The 14570-nt window shown below is 41.1% G+C and overlaps 1 protein-coding gene across 2 annotated transcripts in view; it reads left to right on the forward strand.

Annotated features, from left to right (window-relative positions):
- rps15a (ribosomal protein S15a) overlaps positions 1–14570 on the forward strand; it is a 480374-nt gene that overhangs the window by 431812 nt on the left and 33992 nt on the right. The window contains exon 1 of one of the 2 annotated variants that reach the window (XM_060901081.1): positions 6293–6296. The exons of the other annotated variant lie outside the window; for it this stretch is intronic. The gene's annotated coding sequence lies outside the window, so the exon portion shown is untranslated. Of the gene's footprint in view, positions 1–6292; positions 6297–14570 lie in introns of those variants that run through there. 2 annotated transcript variants of the gene reach the window in all.

A 14570-nucleotide genomic window follows, 5' to 3' on the forward strand; every position in this document is an offset into this window, starting at 1 on the left:
ATTTCTTTGTTTCAGGCTTCTATTTACAGGCCAGAATATTAGCTCCGCCCCTAGGAATTTATGATGCAGAATTGAAGCAATTACAAGCTTCCAACTTGGAAAAAAAAATTCTGGGAACGCATTCCAAAGAACCCTTGAAACTGAGGGTGGCAAGAAGAACCTTTTTGGAAGATACTAAATGAACCCTTCAACAAGAACCTTTTTTTTCCCCCGAAGAGTGCAACTGTACAAACTCCAAATTATTGCTTAATAGTTTCTTCTACATATCGAGAACCTGTTAGCTTTAAATACTTGGTACAATCTTTCAGGGTTCTTTAACAGTTCATTTGATCATTAAGGGTTGTTCTTGGAAGCATTTCTGACAAGGAAACACTCCATGACATGGTTCTTCATCGAATATTTCAGGGTTCTTCCAGAAGGACAACTGAAGAACCCTTTCAAGAAAGTTTCTAAATTTACTAAGAGTGCTTGCAAATTTTTTTAGAAAACATTTCAAGTTTGGTTGAAGAACAAGTCTATCATTTCAACCAATTTTTCATGGTTCTGGGTCTAATAAAACACCAACCGAGGCTGGAACTCTCAGAAGCAGATGGTGTAAATGCTTGAACTTTCCCTGACTTAGACAAAGTGGAACCCAGTGGAGCTCCGTTTCTCATTTCTTCAGCAAGTTTGAAACGTTCCTCACCCTCAGAACTGAACCAATCTACCAGCTAAATCACACAGCGTCAGCAGAGTCTTCCTGCGTCCCACTGACCGGAACCTGGAGACCGGGATGAGGCAGTGATGGGTTTGAAAGCAAAGTGAGGCAGGTACAGAACATCTGGTTGGAGAGAAGCTGAATCAGTTGGTGGTAATGAGACAAAAGGACAGACGATTTATTTTTGCTGATGCCATTGGAAAGGGTTTTTCTCCCTAAAGGAATCATTTTTCTAATGTATTGCATGCACCATTTTTTATTCAAACCTCGAGGCTCTGGCTGAATAGAAAAGTCCAAACTCAGGCTCTCACAAACACAACTGGAGAACCACACACCGAGAAGCACAATGAAATTTGCAGTTTAAAGCTTTAAAACTGAAATTGAGTTCCAAAGTCAAGGCACAGGATCAGACCAAATATTTAAGAAGTTTGTATTTTAAATCTTACGTTTTCCCAGTCCCAACATATTAACCCCAATGTTGCTCATCAAACTGTGTGATAAATTTAAATCCTTTTAGTTGTGGCATGCTAGACGCTGATGTAAACTATACACCACAATATCTCAATGATTTAAGGATTTCTCCAGAGGAACAACAATTAAATAACCCTTATGGGAATAAACTTGTGGGTTTCTGACGCATACACACAAAGAGAACCATGATCATTCTCACAGTGAAGGAAGGAGAGCACCATGTGAGGTTTCCATTGTTGTTTCCACTCCCTGTACATGAGGACAGTTTGTTCTGGTTCTTCATGTGAACCTGTCAAATGAAGTGCAGTTAGTTGCCTGAAGCGATGGGCGAAAAAACAAGCAATATTCATTCAATCTTGGTCATCATGTCATTGATCTTACACCATGTTTGAAGACAGTTGTGGATATTGTGATGGCAAGAGACCCAGCATAAATCTCTCAGTCGAGGGACGAGTGTGGGACAGGTCACATGATAACCTCTATAATACCCCCAAACGGTGATAAATCTTTCACAGATACAACACATCCCTCAGGGACCTTCTACCCTTCGGATCAAGGGCACGTCTGAAACCACAGAAATGCACCATATGACTGGGAGACATCGACTCAAAGGGCACGCTTTTGTCATCTATCATTTGTCATGTCCCAAGTGAAAAATGCTCTCAGTGGAGCTAAAATTGAAATTTGATGTTTTCAGCTTTTATACAAAACAAAAACGAAAAAAAAACCCACACCTCTCAAATTAACTCGGTAAATACATTCGAGGCTGAGAAATCTGGATGAACTGTCGATAAAGAGTTCTCTCTCTCACACACACACACACACACACGTTTATTCTGTTTGAAAGGAATCCCAGAGTGTCCAAGTGAGTCAGTCTCGATCCGCTTCCAAGTGAAACCAAGTTAGAAAATTATTCAACTCAATCAACTCGACTGCATGAAGTGAATGAAACTCATTATGTGTTGCAACATTTTTTTATTTACATTTTTTTAGCCAAAAACAGAGCGGTAGTGCTGCACAAATGCCATGTGGAGCTTCTGGAGGTTTGGAGTGACAAAAACACATACACACACAAAACAGTTATTTATATTACAACCCTGATTCCAAAAAAGTTGGGACAAAGTACAAATTGTAAATAAAAACAGAATGCAATGATGTGGAAGTTGAAAAATTCCATATTTTATTCAGAATAGAACATAGATGACATATCAAATGTTTAAACGGAGAAAATGTATCATTTAAAGAGAAAAATTAGGTGATTTTAAATTTCATGACAACAACACATCTCAAAAAAGTTGGGACAAGGCCATGTTTCCCACTGTGAGACATCCCCTTTTCTCTTTACAACAGTCTGTAAACGTCTGGGGACTGAGGAGACAAGTTGCTCAAGTTTAGGGATAGGAATGTTAACCCATTCTTGTCTAATGTAGGATTCTAGTTGCTCAACTGTCTTAGGTCTTTTTTGTCGTATCTTCCGTTATATGATGCGCCAAATGTTTTCTATGGGTGAAAGATCTGGACTGCAGGCTGGCCAGTTCAGTACCCGGACCCTTCTTCTACGCAGCCATGATGCTGTAATTGATGCAGTATGTGGTTTGGCATTGTCATGTTGGAAAATGCAAGGTCTTCCCTGAAAGAGACGTTGTCTGGATGGGAGCATATGTTGCTCTAGAACCTGGATATACCTTTCAGCATTGATGGTGTCTTTCCAGATGTGTAAGCTGCCCATGCCACACGCACTAATGCAACCCCATACCATCAGAGATGCAGGCTTCTGAACTGAGCGCTGATAACAACTCGGGTCGTCCTTCTCCTCTTTAGTCCGAATGACACGGCGTCCCTGATTTCCATAAAGAACTTCACATTTTGATTCGTCTGACCACAGAACAGTTTTCCACTTTGCCACAGTCCATTTTAAATGAGCCTCGGCCCAGAGAAGACGTCTGCGCTTCTGGATCGTGTTTAGATACGGCTTCTTCTTTGAACTATAGAGTTTTAGCTGGCAACGGCGGACGGCACGGTGAATTGTGTTCACAGATAATGTTCTCTGGAAATATTCCTGAGCCCATTTTGTGATTTCCAATACAGAAGCATGCCTGTATGTGATGCAGTGCCGTCTAAGGGCCCGAAGATCACGGGCACCCAGTATGGTTTTCCGGCCTTGACCCTTACGCACAGAGATTCTTCCAGATTCTCTGAATCTTTTGATGATATTATGCACTGTAGATGATGATATGTTCAAACTCTTTGCAATTTTACACTGTCGAACTCCTTTCTGATATTGCTCCACTATTTGTCGGTGCAGAATTAGGGGGGATTGGTGATCCTCTTCCCATCTTTACTTCTGAGAGCCGCTGCCACTCCAAGATGCTCTTTTTATACCCAGTCATGTTAATGACCTATTGCCAATTGACCTAATGAGTTGCAATTTGGTCCTCCAGCTGTTCCTTTTTTGTACCTTTAACTTTTCCAGCCTCTTATTGCCCCTGTCCCAACTTTTTTGAGATGTGTTGCTGTCATGAAATTTCAAATGAGCCAATATTTGGCATGAAATTTCAAAATGTCTCACTTTCAACATTTGATATGTTGTCTATGTTCTATTGTGAATACAATATCAGTTTTTGAGATTTGTAAATTATTGCATCCCATTTTTATTTACAATTTGTACTTTGTCCCAACTTTTTTGGAATCGGGGTTGTAATATCTGTGCAGTTATTGAGTGCCGGCTCTGTGTTATCTGTGCTTGGGACACTTCATGATAAATTTTATTTACCTTTTTTCATTATTGTACTTGTGGCCATATCTAAAAAGGTTTTTTTTTTTCCTTTTTGGTTTGTTTAATGATGTGCAGTGTGAAAACAATCTTAAATTTTAAATAAGAGTCCTGGGATGAGCACAAGACAGTCCTTATGATAACAGGAACAGCTTGTGGGGGCAAGTCTACAGAATCCCGGTGATATTAAACACTGAAGAAAGAAACCATTTCCTCTCTGCTCGAGTCGTCTGCACTTTTTGGACTTCACTCACAGCTCACGGTGACCTTCTTGTCGCCATTTCCTAATTTCCCTGCGGCATGTCGAGTGTGCCAAAAGAGCCACTCCATCCATCACACCTCACATGCTGAGGCGGAAAATAGATCCCGCCATGAGCCCTATGGATCTGCGTCGACTAATTTATTTATCTTTCTAAAAGAACGGCGTCTTTGCCAGGATCAGTAAAGTCACCCTGCTTCGCTTCTACTCGCCATACGCGCCATGCCAGGACGGCGAACTTTACACATCACTCACATCTTTACCTCAGATTTATAATGTTTCAGATCTACTCATGTTCGTTCGTGTCTTTTGTCTGATTAAGGCGCTTTCAAGGAAATCTAAACACTTGTGATTTTAAAAAGCTAAAATTATCTCAAAAGATACATTGGTGGAATTTTAGTGCACAAGAATGATCTGGAATGACCTAATCATGTCAAGGAAGCATCCTTAAACCCTTCCCCTCCTTAAAAATGCCCGTATGCATGAGATGTAAATTGAAAACCATGTCAGAATGTAGCGTTCGTTATTACCATGACAACAGCCATCTGTTCATAACTAACATTAATGAAATCTGCATTTTTCAGGTTCCACATGGTCATCATCCAATCTGCAATATGATTGGGCCAAATCTGTAGAGCATTTGTGACAATCACCAAATGAGCCCTCCATTAAGCCCCACCCCCAAATCAGTTTTATTCCAAAAGTATAAAAATAATTTTTTTGAAAATAACAAATCACAGGTGTATATTAATACGCTTCTTGTCATACGTTGTTGTTGCTATAGCAGCAGCTCACACACAGAGACTCGGAGAGCCGACGCTCCACTACGATTGAACAGATTTTTAAAAAGGGTGATGTTTCCTGCTAGGAGACTGTAAGTTTATTTCACATTGATGGAAGGAGTCTCCAGTGTTAGAGTTTTGTTCCAAAGCTGTAACTCTTCCAAAAATTTTTCCAACATCTTCAAGACGGCAGAGTTTACGCTTTACGGTTTCTTAGTACCATGACAAGCTGCAGGGTTTGGGTTTTTTTTATTAACTTTGTTTATAGCTGCTATAATGTAAGTAAGAAAAGGAACTAAACTGTTGTTGCATAAATATTAAATATAACTGTAAACGGATAAAATGTGCAATGCGTCATACTTTAATAAATTTTAGAAGAATTCTAATTGTTGGGAAATCACTGGGGTATAAGAGGAATAAAGCACTCCAGGATGGGAGCAGTAACTCCACTTCATCACACCATCTAGTCACTCAGTTTTTATTTTCACTTTTTAATTTGCGCTAGCAGCGCTGGTGCCAATTGTTACTCTCACTCAGGATATTTCTAATTATTAATTATTATTATTATTATCCTAACTTTTTTAGGACACCATTTCTCCCTCAGTTTTCAACCACTCGTAACCAAATTCCACCTGAAGAATACCTCTGGGCTGAATTACATTGCTATGACTTTTGGTGCTGATCTGGATCACTGATCTGGAATGATCCATGAAAAACTAGATTTTTTTTTCAATCTTTTTTTAAATTCAGGGTGGCAAGGCACAACTTTTCTTCACTAAGCATCATTCTCCATCTCTTACTGTTCCAGATCTATTGGGCACGGTGACCAGATGTCCCGCTTTGTCACAGCTAGCGCAGATTGCTGTGACTTTAGTCACAGTCTCTATCTAGTTGAGAGTTAAACCTTTACAATAAAATCAGGGGGAAAATATAACAGCAACAAATCAATATGAATGCATAAAAAAAAAATCCTGGAAATTCCAGCCTCCTGTCCAATTGGAGAATATTAATCATGTTAAAAAAAATTTAAATGTGTGAGCTACATGTAGAAAGTGCTACCTTTAAGTGTAAAAAGGATAAATATGACAAGTTTATCCCTTTCGAAGGCGAGAGCATGTTTCTAAATGGACGACATCCAGGATACAGCCATTGTGTGTGTGTGTGTGTGTGTATACACTTCTTTATCGGGAATGTTTTTCTGTGACACCACATATGGCTCGACATTGACAGTTTTCTCCGCTGTATAATTAGCCTAGCTTCCTGAGCGTAAACATGTTCAGTTATTGCCTTTGTCACTGGCAGTCCTGCAGAACCATGGTGTAATTTTTCTCTGCGACTGTTTCATTTTACAGCAAGAGCAACTGCGAGTGCACTGATGTGTATTTGCAATAAAAGGGAATGAAAGTGCCTCCTTGGTAAATCTGGGTTGGTCCGGGTTCGGAGAAGAGTAAATAAGCCATTTATTGCTTTGCTGCTCGCGATCATGCGTGGCAGAGAGCAACACCGTCATCTGCAATTTAAAGAAAACGAGGCCAGGCTGAGAGAAAATGAAGCTGAGGTAGAGGATATCATCCCCCATGTTTCACTGTTTATCTAATAATAATAGAGGCAAAGGCAGAGAAGTGGCATGTAATAAGTAGTGAAAAATAAGTCAAAGGCGTACCGTACACTACTGAACCCTGATGAATGTGCACAAAACATCAGAGACACACCTCATACACACTTTATTAAGCTGCAGTTATAGATCTGGACACTGACATTTCTCCAAATGTGATATTTAATCCGGCTGAAGTGCTGAGCTTGTTGGAAGTGCAGCAATGGCCAGAGGCCAACATGGTCACCGTTTGAGCAGCGATTGATTGGACCTTTTTCCTGGCTGGAAGGATCAGGAACTCTCGGGCAGATGGTGTGAGAGAGGAGCTGGATCTCCTGAGAGACCTGGAGAATCAAAGTCACGCTGGTGAAACTTCTGCCAAAGAACCGGAGACACACAAGCAGAAGAACAGGTGGGTTTTTGTTTCATCGTGTTCCTATCCAGCAGGCAAATATCTGTAAATGATGACATTGTTATGCAAATTACTGTAGTATGAATATTTTTATTAAATGCAACATCCATAAAAAGTTGAATTCAATCCAAGCACAGAGTCAGAAAAGGAGGCAATTTACTGGACGTCCCAGTGAACGAGGTGTGGTTTATGTCCTTGTTTGTCCTCGAGGAGGCGTGGCCTATGTGCATGGCAGTATCAGTAAATGAGGTGAGGCTTTTGTTCCACAGTCCCATTGAATAAGGTGTAGCTTCTCCACCCAGTGAAAGGGGAGTGCCTCAGGTCAAACAAAGGAGGTGTGGCCTCTGTTCATCAAGTAAAGGAGGCGCAGCCTCTGTGCATGGCATGGCAGTGCCTGTAAACGAGGTGTGGCCTTTTTACCTCATTCACATAGGTTAAGGCGTCACCTCTGTACCTGTCAATCCCAGTGAAGAGGGCGTGGTCTCTGGTCCTATCACATCATTGAAGGTGGTGTGACCTTTAAAGTCTGTCAATCCAACAAAAAGAGGCATGGTCTTCCAGCCTGTCAGTCTCAGTGAAGGAGATGTGTCTTATATACATATCCGTCCCAGTGAAGAGGGCGTGGCTTCTGTCCCCATGCAGAGGGCGTGGCTTCTGTCCCCATCAGTTCCAGTAAAGGAGGTGTGGCTTCTCTCCCTGTCAGCCCCAGTAAATGACTAAAGCCCCTGTTCCTCTCAGTCAAACTAAATAAGGCATGGTCTGTATTTTGTAGTCCCAATGAAGGAGGCATGGCCTATTTAGATAGATAGATAGATAGATAGATAGATAGATAGATAGATAGATAGATAGATAGATAGATAGATAGATAGATAGATAGATAGATAGATAGATAGATAGATATAAATGGCTGCTGTGTGATTTCTCTAACGAGGCTTCAGTCTTCATTTCAGAATGAGATCGTTTGTGAATCAGGTGTTGGTTTTGTTTGGCCCTTGACTCTTCAGCCCACTACATGACCTCCTGTGCGTGGGGGATTTTTGTTTCAGCCCTGAACCCCACCTACTGAGTCCAACAACAAAACACAGTATAATTACTGCACTCCGGTGGCATGTGTATCATTTGTTGGATTATGTCTGTGCCCTTGACTTTTGACTTTTTTTGCATGTCGGTTATGTAGGAACAAATTTTTGACCAGAATAAATAAAAATAAATAACTGCAGCTTCTATTTTATGAAAAGAAAACATGGCTGGAGAAACAAAACATTTTTAAAAGACTTTAAAATGACAGACTTTCTCTCTTACTATAGAACATTATTCGTGCATAAATTACGTAAATAAAAATAGCCTCAATGACACATGGCGCCAACATCTTGACAACTTTTATGCACGCCCACCTGGAGAACATTGCGTGCGAGTTTGATCGAAATCCAATCAGTCCTGCAGGAGGAGTAGCGATTTTTGTAAATTGTGGACAGACAACGGACGGAAGACGCGTGATCACAAAAGCTCATCCAACCTGGCCTAGCTACTGGTTTTTAATCAGACCAAAAAAAAAAAGAGAGAAAGAAACAAAACCACAGCTTGTGACATTACCAAAAAAAGAAAAAAAATCCAGCAAAAAGCAAAGTGTAAACTTTGCTGTCTGTGTCTGAAATTAAAAGTTACAGTTTTACCTCTGTTTGTTCCTGGAGACTCCTTCCACAAAGGTCAGATAAGTTCCTGTGAATGAGCCGTTATTATAGAAATGATAACATCTCCATAACGAACGTTATTATAAACCTGTGATTTTTAGCTGCACTACAGTCAGAGCTGCTGTTCAAAAAACTAATCAACACCTTCTGACCAATCAGAATCCAGAAGTATGGATGTTTATTTGTACTTTGTTCCTGCGGTAAGATGAAGGACAAAGGGGTCCGACTTGGAGGTTTTTCCTCCTTCATGAGCAGCGCCTCATTTTTCCCCCCTCAGGCTTCTTAATGAATTGGTTTTACCCTGTTTGGTAGCAAATTACCCTGCCCTCCCCTCTTAATTTTCCAATTTGCTGTGTCATTTATCTGTAATTTGGGATTGCACTGGGCCATATTACTCTCACAAATAAGGTGATGGACTTTATCAAGGCGCAATAGAAAAGACACACAGCCGACCAAACAAACAGCAATTGCTCACCTCGGGAGACTCGAGGCTTTTATAAATGATGGAGATGCTTTTTTTTCCTGATTATTTATGGGCTGAAAGAAAATAAAATCATTTTGATTCAGTGCTGCTGTGCAGCAGCATCGTTTACGCCTGCGTGAAAGTGCAATATGCAGTTTCTTACTATATTAATCTCTAATCACCATCATGGCAAATTAAAATAATTCCATCATGTGACAGCAAACTTTGAAGAAAATCATAGGTTCAACCGATTTATCAATAACAAAATCCTTCAGCTTCTTCACTGCTACAGATTAATATTTTTATTTATTATTTTTTAAAAGATGTTCATGACAATTCAATAATTCTGTGTCAGCCATTTCTGTGTGGAACCATTTGGAGCTCATCAGCTTGTGGAAAGCTCTGTCTGTGGCCAAGTCGTAACCTCCTGGCAGAGGCAACTGGGACTTGGGATGAAACACCTTGGCAGAATTCATTCCTGGGATGCAGCCACAAAGCCGCTCCAAAGCATCAGAGATCAAAGTGCTTTTCCTGCGTAAAGTCCACACTTGTTTTCCAAATATGTTGATATACTCTCAGAAAATAAAAGTTCATTACTGTACCTTTAGGGGTATAACAGCTCGTCACTGGATCAGTACCCTCTAAGATACTTATTTGTACCCTTTATATACACACTACTTGGGAACATATGTACTGTTTTGGCCCTAAAAAAGGTACATATAATTACCTTGAGGTCCAATAATGAGCCCTAGGAGGTACATTAGTGTAGCTTGTACCTTGGGGAACAGAAACGGACTCCTACTGTACCTGTTTCTGACAATGTGCTAGATGTGAATTCATCGCCAGGATGATATTTTACATTTTTAGGAAGGGTGCCAATAATTCTGAAGGGCATTATAACTGGACAGGAACATTCTCCTTTTTTCTGTCAATGTTCTGTGTCTCGTTCAGTGCCACAGACGGTCAGAGCGAGCTAAACGTGCATAAACACTTTGCAGATGAGCTGCCTGTGGCCTCGGTGTTGGCAGTTAAAAGAACGGCGACATTCTGGCAGCAGATGTTGAAATGGCCGTCACCGCGGGTTCCCTGGGACACAGGGGCAGTCCATCAAAAGACCATTAAAGCCCAGGACCAGTTGGCAGAACAGGACGTGTCCAGACTGGCACAGTGTCATTGGGGGTCGATTCTGCTGTTCTGTGGCCGTCCATCAGCCAGGGCTTGTTAGTGATTACGGCTTTACGAGGATTTGACATTAGCGCTTCGCGCAAAAAAATAAATAAATAAAAAAATTTAAAAAACCCACACAGGATGAAAATAAACACAAACACATGATTGGATTACGTTCAAACAGAGACCGAATTCTAATCTTAACCTTTGTAATGTTTCCCAGACAGATCACATTGGGAGATCAGGGACAAATTCCACAGAAGTGCTGCTTTGTGTAGGACGCCATTTTCTTGCATTTCCGGTCAACTAGCAAGCCAACGATAATCGTACTGCACTTCCTGTAAGACAGCAGTCGTCAACTGGTGCACCGTAGTTCATCCGATCAAATCATGGACTTGGAAAAAATATTGGAGCAGATCGGATAAACATGGCCGTTATTGGAGTCAAGCTTTTTTTTTTATGAAACAGCTCGACTTCTTGCTGTTTATCCAACCATGTGCCTCGATGTACATGTTGTGCGTTTAGTGAAAAGCGTCTCATCAGACATTAATTCAGAAATGGGTAAGTTTTCACAGACGTTTAACAGATGGGGGTTTGATTTTTGCCAGGCTCTGGACCGGTGAAGATTGGATCAAACACCTTACTCTTTGACAGTAAACACGGAATGTTCCTGTGGCACGAGCAACACAATAGGAAGACAGAACTGGTAACTTTAGACACGTTAAACAGGGGGTTATATGTTTTGTTGCAAGTATGACATGTTTCTCATGCAGCGTGAATGTTTCTGGAAATTCTGACGATGTCCCACAAGATGCCCTTTGCATTTGAGTTCAAAGCTTTTTTTTTTTTGTGATGCACTTTGTTTACACTGGCTGTTTTGTCACAGGTTTGTTCCTTAACGTGTGCACCTGTTCCATATTCATCCTGTGTTCACCAGACGGCACTGCATGCAGGTGCAAAGCCCCATTGTTTTCCTAAGGATTCTTATATTATTATTATTATTATTATTATTTTTCATCAGGGCGGCACGGTGGTGTAGTGGTTAGCACTGTCGCCTCACAGCAAGAAGGTCCTGGGTTCGAGCCCCGGGGCCGGCGAGGGCCTTTCTGTGTGGAGTTTGCATGTTCTCCCCGCGTCCGCGTGGGTTTCCTCCAGGTGCTCCGGTTTCCCCCACAGTCCAAAGACATGCAGGTTAGGTTAACTGGTGACTCTAAATTGAGCGTAGGTGTGAATGTGAGTGTGAATGGTTGTCTATGTGTCAGCCCTGTGATGACCTGGCGACTTGTCCAGGGTGTACCCCGCCTTTCGCCCATAGTCAGCTGGGATAGGCTCCAGCTTGCCTGCGACCCTGTAGAAGGATAAAGCGGCTAGAGATAACGAGATGAGATGAGATTTTTCATCAAAACTTGGTCATTTTTGAGGTGGGGAAAAACTCGTGAAACTTGGTAAAACGCATCAGTCCTGGCCACTGATGCTCAGGGATAGAGGCTTGGCCCCAGGTGTGTCTGGAGGACTCCATAGCACCGCCATGTCATTGAGACTTTTGCCTGGTATATATAGTTTCACCTATCCGTGTCAAATTTGGTAGGTGTGTGGGGTGCTTCAAAACGAGCAAAATTGTAATGTACATTGGTGTTCTCCATACTCAACAGGAAGAGAGTTATTTTTGGTTTTGTGGGTTTTGACGTTCTCCTCCGAGGCTGTTTGTTGGAGTCATACCAGATTTGGTATACTGGAGGTGCTCGCGCCCTTCATCACTGCTTGCAGCTATATTTTGTCTTAATATCCTCTCATGTTCCTCCGTTCCATGTGTCTGGTATTATTTCTGTGTTTAGACTCGTGCTTGTATTCCTGTTGATGACAGATCAATGCTGTCTGCCTGTGTTTTGAGCCCCATCGTGAACTAGGGCTGACCACGCAATGATCTCACACAGCTGTGTCCTCATATATATATATATATATATTTTTTTTTTTTTTTTTTTTTTTTTTTAGTGACCCACCCCAACCAAATAACATTACGATATCTTTCCAGGATGTCATTTTATACTCAGAGTATTGTTTGAAAACAAAACACCTTCAGACTAAATGTCTACCTCAACATCCTCCTCATAAACTTTGTAATAGAAATCATTTTAGGTGGATTAAAAAAAAACCAAATCCGATTAATAACCAACTGATAGTCGTTCATCTTTGTTGGACAGTCTACACTCCTGATTTATAACTGTATCTCCTAGAAAATATGGCTTTGGAGACCTTGAACTAGAGCACAGGGCACACTAGAGGTGGATCAGATGGTCCGAGGATGAGCCTCCACCGAAGGCAGCGTGATGGTGGCAGACATGGAGTCTGTGAATAAATCGATTAGGGGACTCGTCTGACGGATGGCCCTCCAAGAGAAATGGGACACGCTGGAGAATTCATTTGGCTGGCAAGAGAGACACACCAGGGTTATTCATCTCCCCGTAAATTTGGCAATTTCCCAGAGCCCATAGCTTAATTAGGCGGTTTGCGCCTCTGGAGCTTTGGAGTGATGATGCACACCACAGATGCACAGCACTGATCTGGGAGACACGACTGTTGATAATGAGAAATGAACTTTGTGTGGGAATGTAAAAGTGAGCAGGATGGAAAAGAAGGCTTTTTTTAAATATATACACAATGCTAACATGCAAATGATTTGGTGTTCAGATAGTATGCTAATTCAAGCTTTAGAGTTCAGTATTCACACTGGACAGGAAGTCAGCAGCACTGTGTTGACATGTCATCATTAAGCAGCTAAATTTTAATGTATTTCAATTCAAGTGCAACAAGAAATTCATGCAAAATTTAAAATAAAAAAAGGGGATTATATCGCATCATTTTGAAAATGTTAACAATTAGCACGACTCATCTTGTGGCAGGTTCTTCAGTCAGATCCACAAATCAGTTCACCTGAAGACCCCGGAGGTCGTACTGTAGATAAACACTCAGGTTAGGGTTCAAGTTTGGAAGCAAAGCTAATGTTTGTACCTTTTCCTTAAACGTATTCAGATGCAAATACAAAAAAAAAACTCATTTGTTTATATTTCTAGATATTTTAAGAACTTGAATGAGAATTCTTGCAAGCATTATCCCCGCCCATTATTCTAAAATTAAGCATTCATAAAGGCCGAGTCAAGGAAATTGTAACAAAGGTCATTTTAATACTATTGTCTTCCTTCTGAAGATCTACATCTGGTTCTGATCCAAATATCAGACACTGCATCAGATTCTTTCTTCATTGTGTTCGGGTGCTTCTCTACATTTTATTGTTTAACGTATATCAAAAACACAACACAAAGACTTTACACTTGGACTATGTGTGATTGTTTTTAAGATCAGGTTTATATTTTCATCAGAATCCATTCTTAAGTTAGAACTTCTCAATGCTTTTTTGTTTGTTTGGTTTTGGGGCTTTTTGGAAAGAAAAAAAAAAACCTCAGCCCTGAGTTTTTGTGTAAATGCTTCCAGAACCTAAAGGACGTTAAAAGGGGTCATGTTATTGTCCATGCACACCCTCAAACCTTGAGCAAGAACGATCTGTCTCCCTGTCAGAGCTGAGCTGTGAGCAGAACCTCCTCCACGTTCCTGTTCTGGTGACTGATGGTGACAGAACTGCAGTGTGGATGACGAAGTCCTCCAAAAGTCAGATGGAATGTCTCTGGGAGAAAGATTTATGAGCCAGGGTCATTGTTTAACCCCTAAATGTCCCCTGCTCACCCCCACACCTCACCTGTCTCTCCCGTCCCTGTTGATGGAAGCTGATTGAAAATGAAGCCATGTGGAGAATATAAGATCATTTCAGCAGGAAAATAACAGCTTTAATGGTGGACGCTTGTGTTCAGGACACCAGGTGCTGCATTCTGCTAATGAGGTAAAGCCCAAACATCTGACTGAGCACAACATCTGCTCCGTTCTGCTCGGCTCTGCTCTTAAATGAGCCTTGAAGCACTTGATGTGCATGGAGAACATGCAGGAATTCAAACTCTGAGAATTTCTGAAGCTCCGGAGTGAAGCATTTGTGCATTTCCCATCTTCTCCTGATCTGGACATCAGGTGCATCTCATTAACGAGCTCTGATTGGACATCTAAGATCAGGAGGAAATAATGGAAATGGTTAAAAAAGAAATAAGAAGGTGGAAGCAATAAAAGCCCTGATTTCATGCCAAAAATTAACACCAAAACCAACTCAGTGTCGAAAGATGATCAGATTTTATTTATTGTTCCATCCAATTTATTCTCA

Source organism: Neoarius graeffei, chromosome 20, assembly GCF_027579695.1.
Source record: "Neoarius graeffei isolate fNeoGra1 chromosome 20, fNeoGra1.pri, whole genome shotgun sequence".
NCBI classification, from domain to species: Eukaryota; Metazoa; Chordata; class Actinopteri; order Siluriformes; family Ariidae; genus Neoarius; species Neoarius graeffei.